Source organism: Canis lupus, chromosome 2, assembly GCF_003254725.2.
Source record: "Canis lupus dingo isolate Sandy chromosome 2, ASM325472v2, whole genome shotgun sequence".
Lineage (NCBI taxonomy): Eukaryota > Metazoa > Chordata > Mammalia > Carnivora > Canidae > Canis > Canis lupus.
The window spans coordinates 333,767-351,572 of NC_064244.1; positions in this window are offsets into that span (position 1 = coordinate 333,767).

The following is a 17,806-nucleotide window of genomic DNA, read 5'->3' on the forward strand; positions in this document are numbered from 1 at the left end:
AATATAGTCTCTATACTGTATTTAGATCCCTCAGAATTTATTGAAAGTTTGTACTTTTTGACCATCTCCCCTTTTCCCCCGCCCCTCCACCCCTAGAAATCACCATTTTGCTTGCTGATTTTTAGATTCCACATATAATTGCTATCATATAGTGTTTGTCTTTCTCTGACATATTTCACTTAGCATAACACCCTCAAGGCCCATCTATGATGTCACAAATGGAAGAATTTCCTTGTTTTTAATGGCTGAATAATATTCCATTACAGATATAGATTAAATAGATGAGAAAGAATGAGAGAGAGAGCAAGAGAGAAAGAGAGAGAGAGAGAGAGAGAGAGAGATTTCTCACATCATCTTTACCAATTCATCTGTCAGTGGACGCTTAGATTGTTGCCATGTGTTGACTATTATGAATAATGCTGTAATGAACATGCAAATGAAAATATATTTTAGAGAATATGATTTCATCTTCTTCAAATGTATAACAAGAAGTGAGATTGCTGGATCCTATAGTAGATCTATTTTCTGTTTTTTGCTTTTTAGAATAAGTGTAAGATAATATTTCATTGTGATTTTAATATACATTCCTCTGATGACTAGCACTTTTCCATGTGTTTGTTGGCCATTTGAATGTGTTATTTTTTTAAGATTTTATTTATTTATTCATGACAGACACACAGAGAGAGAGATAGAGGGAGAGGCAGAGACACAGGCAGAGGGAGAAGCAGGCTCCATGCAGGGAGCCCGATGTGGGACTCGATCCCTGATCTCCAGGATCACACCCTGGGCTGAAGACCGCGCTAAACCACTAGGCCACCAGGGCTGCCCCTGAATGTGTTCTTTGGAAGAATATTTATTCAGTCTTCTGCCCACTTTTTTAATTTTTTTAACAATGAGATGTAACGCTATCTTTAGTAAGGCTAACAGATGAAGAAAACAACACAAAATTTAATGATGCTGACGTGACTGCTTTCAGACTACATTAGATAGGATTTTTTTCATGTGATGTATACAATTTCATATAATGTTTTCTTTCTTTTTTAAATTTAAATTAAATTAATTAACATATAATGTATTATTAGTTTCAGAGGTAGAGGTCAGTGATCCATCAGTATTATGTAATATGTAGTGCTCATATCAGGTATTCATGCACCCAGATAGCTCAGTTGGTAGAGCATCAGACTTCTGCCCACTTGTTAATACATTTTTCTTTTTTTGCTATTGAGTTGTATATACTCTTCAATATACTCTTCATAATTCATATATTTTGAATATTAACCCTATAGAGATATATGGTCTGCAAATATATTTTGTAGGTTACCTTTTCACTTTGTTAAACATTTCTTTGCTATGCAGAAGATTTTTAGTTTAATGTAGTCCTTTTATTTATTTTTTATTATTTTACTTGTGCTTTTGCTGTCATATCCAGGAAATCAGTGCCAGAATCAATGTAAAGGAGTTTTTCCCTACGTTTCCTTCTATGAGTTTTATGGTTTCATTTTAGTCCTGTTTAATCCATTTTGATTAATTTTTTGAGTGATAGAAAATAGGGGTCTATTTTCACTTTTTTTTGCATGTTTTAATATTCAGTTTTCCCAAAATTATCTATTTTTGTTTCAAATTTTTATTTAAATTTTATTAAATCCTAGTTAGTTAACATATGGTGTAATATTTAAATTCTAGTTAGTTAACATTTAGTCTAATTATTGGTTTCAAGAGTACTGATTTATCGCTTACATATAACACCCCATACCCATCACAATGAGTGCCCTCCTTAATATCCACCACCCATTTAGCCTATCCCTCCCCACATTCTCTTCAGCAACCTGTTTATTTTCTACAGTTAAGAATCTCTTATGGTTTACCTTCCTTTTCTTTTTCCCCCTTCCCTTATGTTCATCTGTTTTGTTCATTAAATTCCACATATGAGTGAAATCATATGGTATTTATCTTTCTTCTGTTGACTTATTTTGCTTAGCATAATACACCCTAGCTCCATCCACATTATTACAAGTGGCAAGATTTCATTCTTTTTCATGGCTGGGTAACATTCCATTATATATATATATATGTGTATATATATATATATATATATATATATGTACATATACATATTTCATTATATATACACACATTCCATTATATATAGATACATATATAACATTATATATATAACATTCCATTATATATACATATATATAATATATATATATATCCCACATCATCTTTATCCATTCATCAGTCAATGGACATTTGGGCTCTTTCCATAATTTGGCTATTATTGATAATGTTGCTGTAGACAACAGTGTGCATGTGCCCCTTTGAATCTGTATTTTTGTATCCTTTAAGGAAATATAGTAGTGCAATTGCTGGGTTGTAGGGTAATTCTATTTTTAATCTTTTAAAGAAACATCAAACTGTTTTCCAGAGTGGTTGCACCAGTTTGCATTCCTATCAACAATCTCAATACCATTTATTGAAGAGACTATCTTTTCCCCATTTACTATTTTTGATTCCCTTCTCAGGTATTAGTTGACTGCATATGTGGAATCACAGTAGATCATACTGTGGCCCTGGGTCTAGTTCTGCAGGGCATCAAGTATGGAAGCATCTGGTGGATCTGAGAAGGCATAATATGTCATTGTTTCAGTCTGCCTGTGTCTAGAACATTGACAATTGCGTGCTGAGTGTAAGGTATCTACAGTTGTTGCAAGAAGTGATTGGATCCACAACAGAACCTCCAGATTCAGTGACTATATATCAGTGCTGGCAGTGATGGTGAGTAGACTAGTCGTGTCCACATGATAAACTGTAGGGACCAGGTGCATTTGCTTTGGAGTGGCAAGTGCTGGTTGCAAACATATGCATAGTATTTGAGGCCAGTGCCATCAGGGAGGGCCAATGTTTTTTGTTTTTGTTTTTAAGATTTTTATTTATTCATGAGAGAGAGAGAGAGAGAGAGAGAGAGAGAGAGAAGCAGAGACACAGTCAGAGGGAGAAGCAGGCTCCATGCAGGGATCCTGATGTGGGACTCAATCCTGGGTCTCCAGGATCACGCCCTGGGCCGAAGGCAGGCACTAAACAGCTGAGCCACCCAGGGATCCCCATGGAAGGGCCAGTGTTAACCACACTTACACTGGAAGTTATAGGGGCCCTGGACGTTTATATACACCATATTAGTTCATGGTTTTCCTATGGTAGAGTTCACTGCAGTGGAGACCAGTGACAGAAATCAGGCTGAGGGGGTACAGGTGCATGTACATGGCAGGATATGTCAACAGGTGTGTTGACAACAACACTTATGTTGTACTCATGCAGTCACTAAGCCTGAGGTTGGCTACCAGTGTAGATTCCCAACTCTCAGAGGCAGATGATGAGCAGGAAAAGACTCAGGCTTCTGCAACTGTGAATACTGAGGGGCAACAAACAAAATATGTAGGAGATCCTTGACAGCTCTGCTGGGCATTGGTATCTTTATTGGCAAAACATCTTGAGTCCTCTGCAGAACAGGTCACTGTTACCTTCTTCTTCTTCTTTTTTAAGATTTTATTTATTTGACAGAGAGAAAAAAAAGAGTACAAGCATGTGGATCAGAAGAGGGAATAGCAGAGTCCTCACTTAGCAGGGATCCCAATGTGGGCTCAATCCTAGGATGCTGGGATCATGACCTGAGCAGAAGGCAGATGCTTCACTGATTGAGCCACCCAGAAACCCCCTATTGCTACTCGTGTTATGTGCCTGATACTTATAGCCCCTGCTTTTCTTTCTTATTACTTGATATCTCGACATGTCTCAGTTTTGCTAATCTAGTGGGGTAAAACTGAACTAGGTCCTTCTAGGGGTGCCCCAAAAGTCTGGGGAAGATGGTTGCTCACCACAATCTTATTTTTCTAGCAAGAGGATCTCCTATCTGGGGAGTTCTCTCTTTGTTTTGAATAGTGCCCACTTGGGGAAGAGATGATTCAAGTTAAATGAAGCTGCTCTTCCTTCCATTTTGTGTGGTTAACTTCAGGAGTTATTTTGTTCTACAATGTTGCTCAAGTTTCCTCAAGTGGGTTCCTGTGATTCCTCAGAACTGCTTTTGCTTATGGATAGCTATCTACCTGTTGATTGTTATCAGGGGATGGAGGGTGGGAATTCACCATTTTGGTGACATCACCTATCTTTTGTTTTTAAATGGAAATCACACATATGAAATATTATTAGATCACTTGAAAGTGGAAAATAACTAGAAATTAATTATAAAGTCTGTACTAAAATATTGCAAGTTCAAAGCAAATAAAAATGTTTTTTTTTTCTTTTAGGTGTGTCTGAACTAGTTTTACAAGAATGCTTTGAGTTTGTAGAGTTACTTAAATTAAATTTAAAAAGAGATTATACAAGTGAAAATACAATTTAAATACATTAGGAGGAAGCAAGGAAAATTTCAAGAACTTAAGACAATATATAAATATAACCCCAATGTTTTCATCTAAATACAGAAACAATATGTGAATGAGTGAACATGTTCACAGTCTTCCCATATTTTACACATGCTTTTCTTTCCTTTGTTCCTCCCAGTATCATAAACTTACACTGATGTTTCATTTTAGGCAAAATGCCATGTCACCATGAACAGAATTGCAGGCAGGAAGAGAATTGGGTTTTGAAATCTCAAGGGGGCTCACATAAAAGGAGAAAGGAAAACATAAAAAGTGTGATAAAAAATGACATCCCTTTTCAAACTGATAAAAATGTTCACACTTTTTTTCCCCCTGGTTTGACCTAGAAGTACGAAAAGAAACAAAAGAAAAAATACTCTGCTCATGAAGTTAATCTGACTGAAAGTAATATAGCTCTTTTCTGGATTAAAAAAATTCTTCTTAGTTTCCTCTTGTATAAGTAAAACAAGCACACCCAAATGTCATAAATAGGATATAAGGGGTGTGCATTGGTCTGTGGAAGAGTGAATGGGATTGGAAGTGAGTGCCTCCTGGAATGAGGTCTAGTAAATGCTCTGAACAAGACACTTTTATTTACATTCTTTTATGTCTAGTTTCCTTTCCAATCACTATATTTTTAAAGAAGGCTAGGAAAAGTTTGAAGTGAAGTGTATGGCGTCTTGGGACGTAGAAATATATAGCAGATTGGGAATTAAAATATCCACAAAAAATTTAAGGTTATGCAAAACATTGTTTATCAGCCATAATCCTTGTGGTTGGCAGTGGCAGAAACTCAAATAGATGTACTTTAGTTAAAAAGGAAAATTTATTGACCTGCAGAATCTCAAAAAAGTGTTGAACTACTAAAAACAAGAAAAATGGGATTGTTGGAACTCAGGGAAGACTTGAATTATGGACTCAAATGCTGAGTGCTGTTGTCCCTTCTTCCTGATTGGGTTCTCTTGGCATGTCAACCTCCATTTTTTTCCACACTTACTTCTTTCATGTTGTGGAAAACATGAACATTTATTACTATCAACCTTATATTTTATGGCTAAAACCACCAAACTAATTATGTCAGTTAAAACAAAAACATACACACACAGAATAAATTTGATCAGCCTTTCTCTAGTCCAAAGACTTTGGATGATTAAGTAAAAACATAGCAGCTTTCATTTGGAGCTGAAGGAGAGGCAATTCATTGAGAATAGAATGATGGCAAACGGTCAATGTTTGCCAGAAAGTTTAGAATTAAATTAGAACATATAGTCAATAATCAACTTACTTAGAACATATAGTCAGTAATCAACTTACTTAAGATCATGTATTTTCCACTATTTTCTATAATGTTGCTTACTTTGTCAATTATTATGTTTTTTACTGTTCTTTTCTATGTTTTTTTTTTTTAATAAGTCTATTGACTCTTTTGGAAACAAATGAAGAGCAAAAAAATACTCAACAAGTAATTCAAAACAAAACATTGGACTTATAGGCACTACATTTGCTAAGATAATTTCCTTGAATGAATATTAAGGGATATTTAGTATATCCTCAAAAATATTAGAGAATACACCATTGAAGAAGTGTATATATCTTTTCTTTAATTTTGATAATGAGAAGAATTTGTTTATATATTTTTAAGATTTATCTATTTGAGAGAAAGAGAGAAAGTGTCTGTGTGTAAGGGTGGTACAGAGGGGGAGGGAGAGAAGCAGACTCCACCACTGAGCATGGAGTCTGACATTGGGCTTGATCCCAAGACCCATGAGATCATGACCTGTGCCAAAACCAAGAGTAGGCCTCTTAACTGACTGAGTCATCCAGGCACCCTGACACCGGGAAAAATTTAAATATAATCTCCAATTCTCCTCCACTACAAGAGTAGAACAATTTTCCCTACAAATGAGACGCTATGCTTTGGTTGTCAAGAAAATAGTATTGACAGTAGAAGACAGTCATACAAGGCAAAAGCAGCAAAAGAAGTAGTGGGACAACTGTCTTAGTACATACTGGTCCTCCACATCATGTGCTTAATTTTAGTGGCTGGCTTTTCCTTATAAATGGCTAGGAAGATATATTTCTTCCTGCTTTATTGTAATCATAATAAAAATATCCTTTTCAAATCTCAGCTACCAGACCTGTATAGCAATGAATGAACTAAAGTTAGCTGATTTTAAACTAGAGAAGAATATCTTCAGATGTAGAATTTTGCCATTAAGCTTGCTATGGCCCTTGATAAAATGGCTCCCATTGCTGACTTTCTTCACATTAAAGTTATATTATTAGTGGCTCCAAAAGGACTGTTGATAACTATTAGCATTAACAATATATAAAATAAATTTTAAAAAATTGAAGTCTTACCAATTGACCCAAAGGGTCATTTTTAAAATTAATCTATCTAAGTTTTTATTTCAAGATAAGAGTGGTTTTAGAATTTCATTTTGGAAAAAACAATATAATTATTATAAAGAAAATCCTTTAAGTAGGGCTCAATAATATCAATAATTTGTGGTTTTCTTTGTTGAAGTGAACAAAGTTGTATAAAAGAAATTAGACACCCTCTGTTTGTGATGAGTGACTTGGTTTTCTCATAATTTATCAGACTTCAGGTTTTGCTCCATAAAAATGTCATTGAACCAAAAACAAAATAGTTTCTTTGTAATATTCAGAAAATATTGTTTGTACTTATAGTATAGCCACATCCATGTAAATTTTCATTAATTCCTGGTAAGCTTTTTAATGGGACACTGCTAAGAAACATTGGCATTTAAATAATAAACAATTATTGTAGTTGTAGTGGCTACAGAAAAATATTTAAAATTTCCGGTGTGTTTAGTTGGTAAAATCAGCAGCTCTTAGTGTAGACATGTGCAGTGAGGAGTAAGAGGAGTGAGGAGAAAGCAGGCACAGCTCCCAACATTCTGACTTGGTAAATAGGATAATATTTTCTAAGATGGTGGATAGTGTTTTCTAAGACGCAGAACATGTTACATTTGAGAAGCTTTGGAGCAGTCAATGAAAAGTTGGCTCTGATAATTTTTTTAATTATTATTTTATGATATCACTGAGGGAGATTGCATTGATTGAGTAGAGAAGAGGGTCCGGGACAGTACCCTAAGGATAGACAATATGAAATAGGTACAAATAAAAAGCCAAGGAGACCAAGAATAGTGATCAGTAAGTTGGGAGAAACATTTGAAGACAAGTGTTGAAAAAACAAAGGCAAGTATCAGGCACCTCATGTGAAGAGGAGTAAAAAGAGAACACTATCAAATGCATCAGAGAAATCAAGAACTATAAGAAATAAAATGTAAATGTGACATCTTAGAATATCTGAAACACAAAGCACAATTTTGCTTACAAAAATGATAGCATAATATATTAAAATTATATTAGATAATAAATTTATATTACCATGGTTATTATAACTTAAATATCTTCAATTTACCTCATCCAATGAATTTAAAAAATTGCAAAAGATGAATTATTTGCTTCAAGATAACCTGGATACTAACAAAGACTGAGAGATAGCAAAACACAAAGTAAGACAAGTGGAACTTCAGTTAAATAAAGGGAATGAGGAAATTGTACAGTTCCTGTTATCAATTCTCTGCCTGACTCAAGTGTTACATCCCCATACACACACACTCACCTGCACATCCAATATGGTTAAGATCATTGATAGTATCTTGTGGCTAGGGACATGGGTAGGAGAACTGAGATGACCAGACTAGTTAACCAAGAAATCTTTACACTGTCAAGAAGTGGTAAGTAACTTTCCAGATTTCCCTTTCTAATGGAGATATGTTGAATATGTTAGAGGATGTAAACTGGGTCATTTATTTGCAAGTTACTAAATCATGAGAAGCCACATCTAGACCTGACTCAAAAGATGTGTGTTACTCAGTATCTTGGCTTAGAAAAAATACTAGATAAAATCTGCGTCAAGTTGTTTTTGGTTTTGTTTGAGTGGTTTCTTTTGTTTTTTTTTTGTTTGTTTGTTTTTCTTTGTTTTGTTTTGGTAAAAGAAAGATTGCATTTCTTATTGAATACAGGATAATTTCTAATTTTAGGTAGAAATATTTTTATAAGAGTATATGTGGAAATAAATATGCTTGTCAAAGCGTCTTTCTCTAGGGGACTTAGCCATCACTTTTCCAATAGTTCTGACTGGCCTTAGGGCCAGGCATACAATCTATGCTGAACCATTCAGAGTCCTAAAATTCTATCAGCAGCTGGTTCAGAGAGCATTATGTCATCTAAGCAAAGATAAACAATTTTTTTTCTGGGACTATATAATAGAATTGAGAAGGAAAAAGAGAGAGAGAGAGAGAGAAAAATTATATCTGCCTTAATACATGAGCAAAAAAACTACAATATGCCACAGGCTGTAAACTACATGTAATAGAAGGAAATATACGTTCATTTAAAATTAGTCATTTACATTTCAGGCAGTTAAACAGTGATCCATCTGTTATTGGTTGGCCCAGGAGTTAATCTTCATGATTCTCCAATGCCATAAAGACATAAAAATATAAAATGATAAAAGTCATGCATTTAAAGATTAAAGTAAAAAATAAATAAAAAAAAATAAAGATTAAAGTATAAATATATGTGCCCATAAGCTTATATACACATATACAAGAAACACAGGAAAATAGGAAAACATATATAATTTGAAAACAAATTTTTGTATTTGTCAGAAGACCTTAATCCAAAATTAAATATGATCATTATAAATCTACAATAGAACTTATTAGAGCTTTCTAAACCATGACCCAGATGCAGAGTCAGCAATCTTTTCAGTGACACCACCAAATATGGGCAGCATGAGGAGTTTCTGTGTCCTTTGAATGACTCTCTAAGCTAAGGGAGAGGTGCAATAGGTGGAATGGACTTCACAGATATGAGTAACTCTATCTTCCTCACTGCTTCACACACGCACACACACACACACACATTTTGTTCTATTGTTTTTTCCATAATATGTCTAGAAATGATCACAAAACCTGCTTTCATTAAATAAATAAGAAAATAGTTTACTTCCTGACTCCTTGTTCCCTCAATTCTTATACCCTCAATTGAGGCTGTCATCCAGAGGTTTAGAACTCAAGAGAAGCTAAATTATTCTATCTCCTAGAATATAATTCTGACTCTTAGATTGATGTTTAATGTAATCAATAAACAGAAAGTGTTCTGGTCCCTCAGGAAGGAAATATTATTAGGCAACTTCAGCAAAACTAGTTATGCTTGTCTTTATATTAATTATTTTATTTTTACATTTATTTTATAAAATTAATTTTACTCTGAACAAAATACCTCTTGGCCCTCAATCAGTGGAAGATTATGCTTTTCTTTAACAAATATGTCTTAACTATCACATGATCACTTAAAATTTCTAATTAGTCAAATTGTCATTATGCTTGAAGTCAAAAGCTAGGTTTATAGCATCTCACTATTCAGTCCTGCATACCTATCTGTACACTAAATGTTATTGGTTGAATTTTATCCACTCCAAATTTATTTTATCTTCTTTATCTACTTCGTTGACTTTCTGAAATTAGCAGATTTTAAAAATAATAATGATGTTTCTTTAACCCGAGTGTAATTGATACTTGAGATAGTTTATTAGGGGTCTCATGTTCTTGAGTTACCTCAAACTCACAATTTTACTACCTGAATTTGATGTGTCTTTGGCTAACACATTTTCTGACATCCTGGAGGCACCAACACCATCTCATAACTCAGTCTCTGTTGAAACATTAAACCAATGTTAATGCTTTGTTTGCCCAGCCTACAATGAAAGTCAAGTTTACACAACTATGAAGCAAAGAAGTGAATTGTTGGTATTACTAAGGAATGTGAGTCCTAAGAAATGATCCTTCCTGAGTGCTGAGGGCAACATTTTTTAATCAACCAGTAAACAATCAATCATCAAGGATAACCAGAAAATATTTAACCAAAGTAGTTTTTGTACTTACAGATAGGAAATCTAAATCATCCATAGAGACTTATTCTGCTTTTTCCCTTCACAGTGATTCTTCACATTTCAATTCACCAAAATACTTATTTCAATATTATCTGAGGCAGTTGTTCAGAAGTCATGGTGAAAAGCAGAGAAACCCATGCTTTTTTCATTTGCTTTTTTACATCAATTGTCAAATTGCTAATTCATGTACCCTCTGGATACCTAACTATATATATTTTATATCTGTGTAATATATTGAATGAAGAGTTAGAAGAGGGAGAGGTGTGGGTGAAGGAAGGCAAAGAGGAGGAAGAAAGGAATGAAAATTTAAGTAAAGGGGAAGAAAAGAAAGAATTAAGGAAACATAATTTGAAATACAAATTATATTAGGTCATCAATATTGTACAATGCCTTCACCCATTCAACCTCAACTGAGAAGTTCCACTCTCAGAAAATATGATTAAATATATTCAATATTAATTTTCTGGATAACTTTATAGTATGAAATCCCCCCAAAATATTTTCAATAACATATTTCTCCTTGGTGATATCCCTCTCTGAAATGCCACATGTAGCAAGTCCTCAATTCCCCAAAATTATAGGATGTAGCCATGACAATTCCAGAAGAAGTGACAAGGGATATTTTCTTGTCCATGTGGGTGGGGTTTAAAGGATCTAAGAGGAAGATCCAAATTTAAATATGTAAAATGCTTAATACTCCCTAAGCCACTAACTTGACACCTTCCAGAAAAAGAAATGAAGTAATATAAATATGTGCACCACAGTTTGAGTTGAATTATGCAGTTGACCACCCTGCTCTCTGCATACTGTGAAATACTGCATCAATTATTAGTTTAATACAGAAATTATTCCAAATCTCACTCTGCTCTGATAACAGAAATATCATACAAAGATGTTTCTCCACATTAGCTTAACCTCTAAGATTGGAAAAATTATTTATGCTATTCATTCTTTACAAAAAAAAATAAACCCACTTATGTCTCTAACAGGTATAAGTCTTTGTAAGGGTATTAGAAACAATGAAATGAATAAGTGTTACCCTTATCCTCAAGGATCTCATCCTGTAAAACAGGAAACAAATATCTTTTTTTTAATTTATTTTTTATTGGTCTTCAATTTACCAACATACAGAATAACCCCCAGTGCCCATCACCCATTCACTCCCACCCCCCCTCCCCCCCTTCTACCACCCCTAGTTCGTTTCCCAGAGTTAGCAGTCTTTACGTTCTGTCTCCCTTTCTGATATTCGCCACACATTTCTTCTCCCTTCCCTTATATTCCCTTTCACTATTATTTATATTCCCCAAATGAATGAGAACATATAATGTTTGTCTGTCTCCGATTGACTTACTTCACTCAGCATAATACCCTCCAGTTCCATCCACGTTGTAGCAAATGGTGGGTATTTGTCATTTCTAATAGCTGAGTAATATTCCATTGTATACATAAACCACATCTTCTTTATCCATTCATCTTTCGATGGACACCGAGGCTCCTTCCACAGTTTGGCTATTGTGGACATTGCTGCTAGAAACATCGGGGTGCAGGTGTCCCGGCGTTTCATTGCATCTGTATCTTTGGGGTAAATCCCCAATGGTGCAATTGCTGGGTCGTAGGGCAGGTCTATTTTTAACTCTTTGAGGAACCTCCACACAGTTTTCCAGAGTGGCTGCACCAGTTCACATTCCCACCAACAGTGTAAGAGGGTTCCATTTTTTCCGCATCCTCTCCAACCTTTGTTGTTTCCTGCCTTGTTGATTTGCTCCATTCTCACTGGTGTGAGGTGTTATCTCATTGTGGTTTTGATTTGTATTTCCCCTGATGGCAAGTGATGCAGAGCATTTTCTCATGTGCGTGTTGGCCATGTCTATGTCTTCCTCTGTGAGATTTCTCTTCATGTCTTTTGCCCATTTCATGATTGGATTGTTTGTTTCTTTGGTGTTGAGTTTAATAAGTTCTTTATAGATCTTGGAAACTAGCCTTTATCTGATACGTCATTTGCAAATATCTTCTCCCATTCTGTAGGTTGTCTTTGAGTTTTGTTGACTGTATCCTTTGCTGTGCAGAAGCTTCTTATCTTGATGAAGTCCCAATAGTTCATTTTTGCCTTTTTTTTTTTTTTTTTTTTTTGCCTTTGTGGATGTATCTTGCAAGAAGTTACTGTGGCCGAGTTCAAAAAGGGTGTTGCCTGTGTTCTTCTCTAGGATTTTGATGGAATCTTGTCTCACATTTAGATCTTTCATCCATTTTGAGTTTATCTTTGTGTATGGTGAAAGAGAGTGGTCTAGTTTCATTCTTCTGCATGTGGATGTCCAATTTGCCCAGCACCATCTATTGAAGAGACTGTCTTTCTTCCAATGGATAGTCTATTCTCCTTTATCGAATATTAGTTGACCATAAAGTTCAAGGTCCACTTCTGGGTTCTCTATTCTGTTCCACTGATCTACGTGTCTGTTTTTGTGCCAGTACCACACTATCTTGATGACCACAGCTTTGTAGTACAACCTGAAATCTGGCATTGTGATGCCCCCAGATACGGTTTTCTTTTTTAAAATTCCCCTGGCTATTTGGGGTCTTTTCTGATTCCACACAAATCTTAAAATAATTTGTTCTAACTCTCTGAAGAAAGTCCATGGATTTTATAGGGATTGCATTAAACGTGTATATTGCCCTGGGTAACATTGAGATTTTCACAATATTAATTCTGCCAATCCATGAGCATGGAATATTTTTCCATCTCTTTGTGTCTTCCTCAATTTCTTTCAGAAGTGTTCTATAGTTTTGAGGGTAGAGATCCTCTACATCTTTGGTGAGGTTTATTCCTAGGTATCTTATGCTTTTGGGTACAATTGTAAATGGGATTGACTCCTTAATTTCTCTTCCTTCAGTCTCATTGTTAGTGTATAGAAATGCCACTGATTTCTGGGCATTGATTTTGTATCCTGCCACGCTACCGAATTGCTGTATGAGTTCTAGCAATCTTGGGGTGGAGGCTTTTGTGTTTTCTATGTAGAGTATCATGTCATCGGCGAAGAGGGAGAGTTTGACTTCTTCTTTGCCAATTTGAATGCCTTTAATAATGTCTTTTTGTTGTCTGATTGCTGAGGCTAGGACTTCCAGTACTATGTTGAATAGCAGTGGTGAGAGTGGACATCCCTGTCTTGTTCCTCATCTTAGGGGAAAGGCTCCCAGTGCTTCCCCATTGAGAATGATATTTGCTGTGGGCTTTTCGTAGATGGCTTTTAAGATGTTGAGGAGTGTTCCCTCTATCCCTACATTCTGAAGAGTTTTGATCAGGAATGGATGCTGTATTTTGTCAAATGCTTTCTCTGCATCTAATGAGAGGATCATATGGTTCTGGGTTTTTCTCTTGCTGATATGATGAATCACATTGATTGTTTTACAAGTGTTGAACCAGCCTTGTGTCCCGGGGATAAATCCTACTTGGTCATGGTGAATAATTTTCTTAATGTATTGTTGGATCCTATTGGCCAGTATCTTGTTGAGAATTTTTGCATCCATGTTTATCAGGGATATTGGTCTGTATTTCTCTGTTTGGTGGGGTCTTTGTCTGGTTTTGGAATTAAGGTGATGCTGGACTCATAGAACGAATTTGGAAGTACTCCATCTCTTTCTATCTACCAAACAGCTTTAGGAGAATACGTATGGTTTCTTCTTTAAACTTTTGATAGAATTCCCCGGGAAGCCATCTGGCCCTGGGCTCTTGTGTCTTGGGAGGTTTTTGATGACTGCTTCAATTTCCTCCCTGGTTATCGGCCTGTTCAGGTTTTCTATTTTTTCCTGTTCCAGTTGTGGTAGTTTGTGGCTTTCAGGAATGCGTCCATTTCTTCTAGATTGCCTAATTTAGTGGTGTATAGCTGTTCATAATATGTTTTTAAAATCGTTTGTATTTCCTTGGTGTTGGTAGTGATCTCTCCTTTCTCATTCATGATTTTATTAATTTGAGTCTTCTCTCCCTTCTTTTTAATAAGGTTGGCTAATGGTTTATCTATCTTATTAATTCTTTCAAAGAACCAACTCCTGGTTTTGTTGATCTGTTCCACAGTTCTTCTGGTCTCGATTTCGTTGAGTTCTGCTGTAATCTTTATTAACTCTCTTCTTCTCCTGGGTGTAGGATCTATTTGCTGTTTTTTCTCTAGCTCCTTTAGGTGTAAGGTTAGCTTTTGTATTTGAGTTCTTTCCAGTTTTTGGATGGATGCTTGTATTGCGATGTATTTCCCCCTTAGGACTGCTTTTGCTGCATCCCAAAGATTTTGAACGGTTGTATCTTCATTCTCATTAGTTTCCATGAATCTTTTTAATTCTTCCTTAATTTCCTGGTTGACTCTTTCATCTTTTAGCAGGATGGTCCTTAACCTCCACGTATTTGAAGTCCTTCCAAACCTCTTGTTGTGATTTAGTTCTAATTTCAAGGCATTATGGTCTGAGAATAAGCAGGGGACGATCCCAATATTTTGGTATTGGTTCAGACCCGATTTGTGACCCAATATGTGGTCTATTCTGGAGAAAGTTCCATGTGCACTTGAGAAGAATGTGTATTCAGTTGAGTTTGGATGTAAAGTTCTGTAGATATCTGTGAAATCCATCTGGTCCAGTGTATCATTTAAAGCTCTCGTTTCTTTGGAGATGTTGTGCTTAGAAGACCTATCGAGGGTAGAAAGAGCTAGATTGAAGTCACCAAGTATAAGTGTATTATTATCTAAGTATTTCTTCACTTTGGTTAATAATTGATTTATATATTTGGCAGCTCCCACATTCGGGGCATATATATTGAGGATTGTTAAGTCCTCTTGTTGAATAGATCCTTTAAGTATGATATAGTGTCCCTCTTCATCTCTCACTACAGTCTTAGGGGTAAATTTTAGATTATCTGATATGAGGATGGCTACCCCTGCTTTCTTTTGAGGACCATTTGAATGGTAAATGGTTCTCCAACCTTTAATTTTCAGGCTGTAGGTGTCCTTCTGTCTAAAATGAGTCTCTTGTAGACAGCAAATAGATGGGTCCTGCTTTTTTATTCAGTCTGACACCCTGTGCCTTTTGATGGGGTCATTAAGCCCGTTCACGTTCAGAGTTACTATTGACAGATATGAGTTTAGTGTCATCATGGTATCTATTCAGTCCTTGTTTTTGTGGATTGTGCCACTGAACTTCTTCTTAAAGGGGAATTTTAAGAGTCCTCCTTAAAATTTCTTGCAGAGCTGGTTTGGAGGTCACATATTCTTTCAGTTCCTGCCTGTCTTGGAAGCTCTTTATCTCTCCTTCCATTTTGAATGAGAGCCTTGCTGGATAAAGTATTCTTGGTTGCATGTTCTTCTCATTTAGGACCCTGAATATATCCTGCCAGCCCTTTCTGGCCTGCCAGGTCTCTGTGGAGAGGTCTGCTGTCACCCTAATACTCCTCCCAATAAAAGTCAGGGATTTCTTGTCTCTTGCTGCTTTAAGTATCTTCTCTTTATCTTTGGAATTTGCAAGCTTAACTATTAGATGTCGAGGTGTTGAACGGTTTTTATTGATTTTAGGGGGGGATCTCTCTATTTCCTGGATCTGAATGCCTGTTTCCCTTCCCAGATTAGGAAAGTTTTCAGCTATGATTTGTTCAAATACATATTCTGGCCCTCTGTCCCTTTCGGCGCCCTCGGGAACACCAATTAAACGTAGGTTTTTCTTCCTCAGGCTGTCGTTTATTTCCCTTAATGTATCTTCATGGTCTTTTAATTGTTTGTCTCTTTTTTCCTCCGTTTGCCTCTTTGCCATCAGCTTGTCTTCTATGTCACTCACTCTTTCTTCCACCTCGTTAACCCTCGTCGTTAGGACTTCTAGTTTGGACTGCATCTCATTCAATTGATTTTTAATTTCTGCCTGATTAGATCTAAATTCTGCAGTCATGAAGTCTCTTGAGTCCTTTATGCTTTTTTCTAGAGCCACCAGTAGCTGTATAATAGTGCTTCTGAATTGGCTTTCTGACATTGAATTGTAATCCAGATTTTGTAACTCTGTGGGAGACAGGACTGTTTCTGATTCTTTCTTTTGAGGTGAGGTTTTCCTTCTAGTCATTTTGCTCAGTGCAGAGTGGCCAAAAACAAGTTGTATTGGGAAAAGGAGAAAAAGAGAGGAGAGAAAGAAGGAAAGAAAAGAGAAAGAGAAAAAAAACGAAGAAAAAAAGAAAAAAAAAGAGAAGAAAAAGAAAGAAAAAGAAAGAAAGAAAGGAAAAAAAGGGGTGGGGGAAGGAAACAAATCAAAAAGCAAAACAAAACAAAACAAAACAACCCAAAAAAAAAAAGAAAAAAAAGAAAGAAAGAAAAGAACCACGGGGGAGTATCTTCTGCTTCTGTGTACTTTAAGTCCTTTGACTTCCCCTGGAACTTGTCCGTCCAGCTGGTCTTCTGGGGGAGGGGCCTGTTGTGCTGATTTTCAGGTGTTAGCACTTGGGGGAGCTGCTCTGCCCCGGCCTGGTGCAGGGCTCAGTGGGGGTTGTTTACCCCATGAGTCCCCAGGAGGAACAGCCCCAGTGGCGGGGCCAGCTCTGGAGCCCTGGATTCAGCTCCAGGCAGGAACTCCGGAGCTCTCCGTCTGCAGGGCCTGGATGCTCCGCCGCGGGGCCGCTGATCTGCTCAGTTCCGGGCAGGAGCGTCCTTGCTGTCCTGGATCCTCCCGGCCGGATCCCGGGGGAGGCGGGATCCTGGGCTGTGTCCCGCGCCCTGTGCTCCGGGGCCTGCGCTGTTGGATTCCCACTCCCGCCCCGCAGCCCCCTCCGCGGAGCCGCCGCCCGAGCCCCCTCCGAGCTGCTCCCGCCCTGCAGCCCCCTCCGCGGAGCCGCCGCCCGAGCCCCCTCCGAGCTGCTCCCGCCCCGCAGCCCCCTCCGCGGAGCCGCCCCCGAGCCCCCCGAGCTGCTCCCGCCCCGCAGCCCCCTCCGCGGAGCCGCCCCCGAGCCCCTCCGAGCTGCTCCGGGTCCCGCCTGCGCGCTGCAGCCCTTAGGGAGCTCGGCGCACTCTCCCCGGGCGCAGGTGTCTGTCAGTGTCCCCGGGAGCCCGAGGGCATCCCCGCCCTCCTGGGTCCTGCTCCACCTCCCCGCGAGCCCCTTTCCGCCCGGGAAGGTCGGTGCAGCTCCTGCTCCTCCGGGACGGGGCTCTCCTGTCCTGGGGACACTCGCCCCGGCCTCAGCCCGGCTCCTGGTGGGGCGCCTCCCCCTAGGAGGCCTTTTGTTTCTTTCTTTCTTTTTCCCCGTCTTCCTACCTTGATAGAAGCCCGAACTCTTCTCACTGTTGCATTCCAGCTGGTCTCTCTTTAAATCTCAGGCCGAATTCATAGATTTTCAGGATAATTTAAAGGTTTTCTAGGTAATTTGATGGAGACAGGTGATTTGGGGACCCTA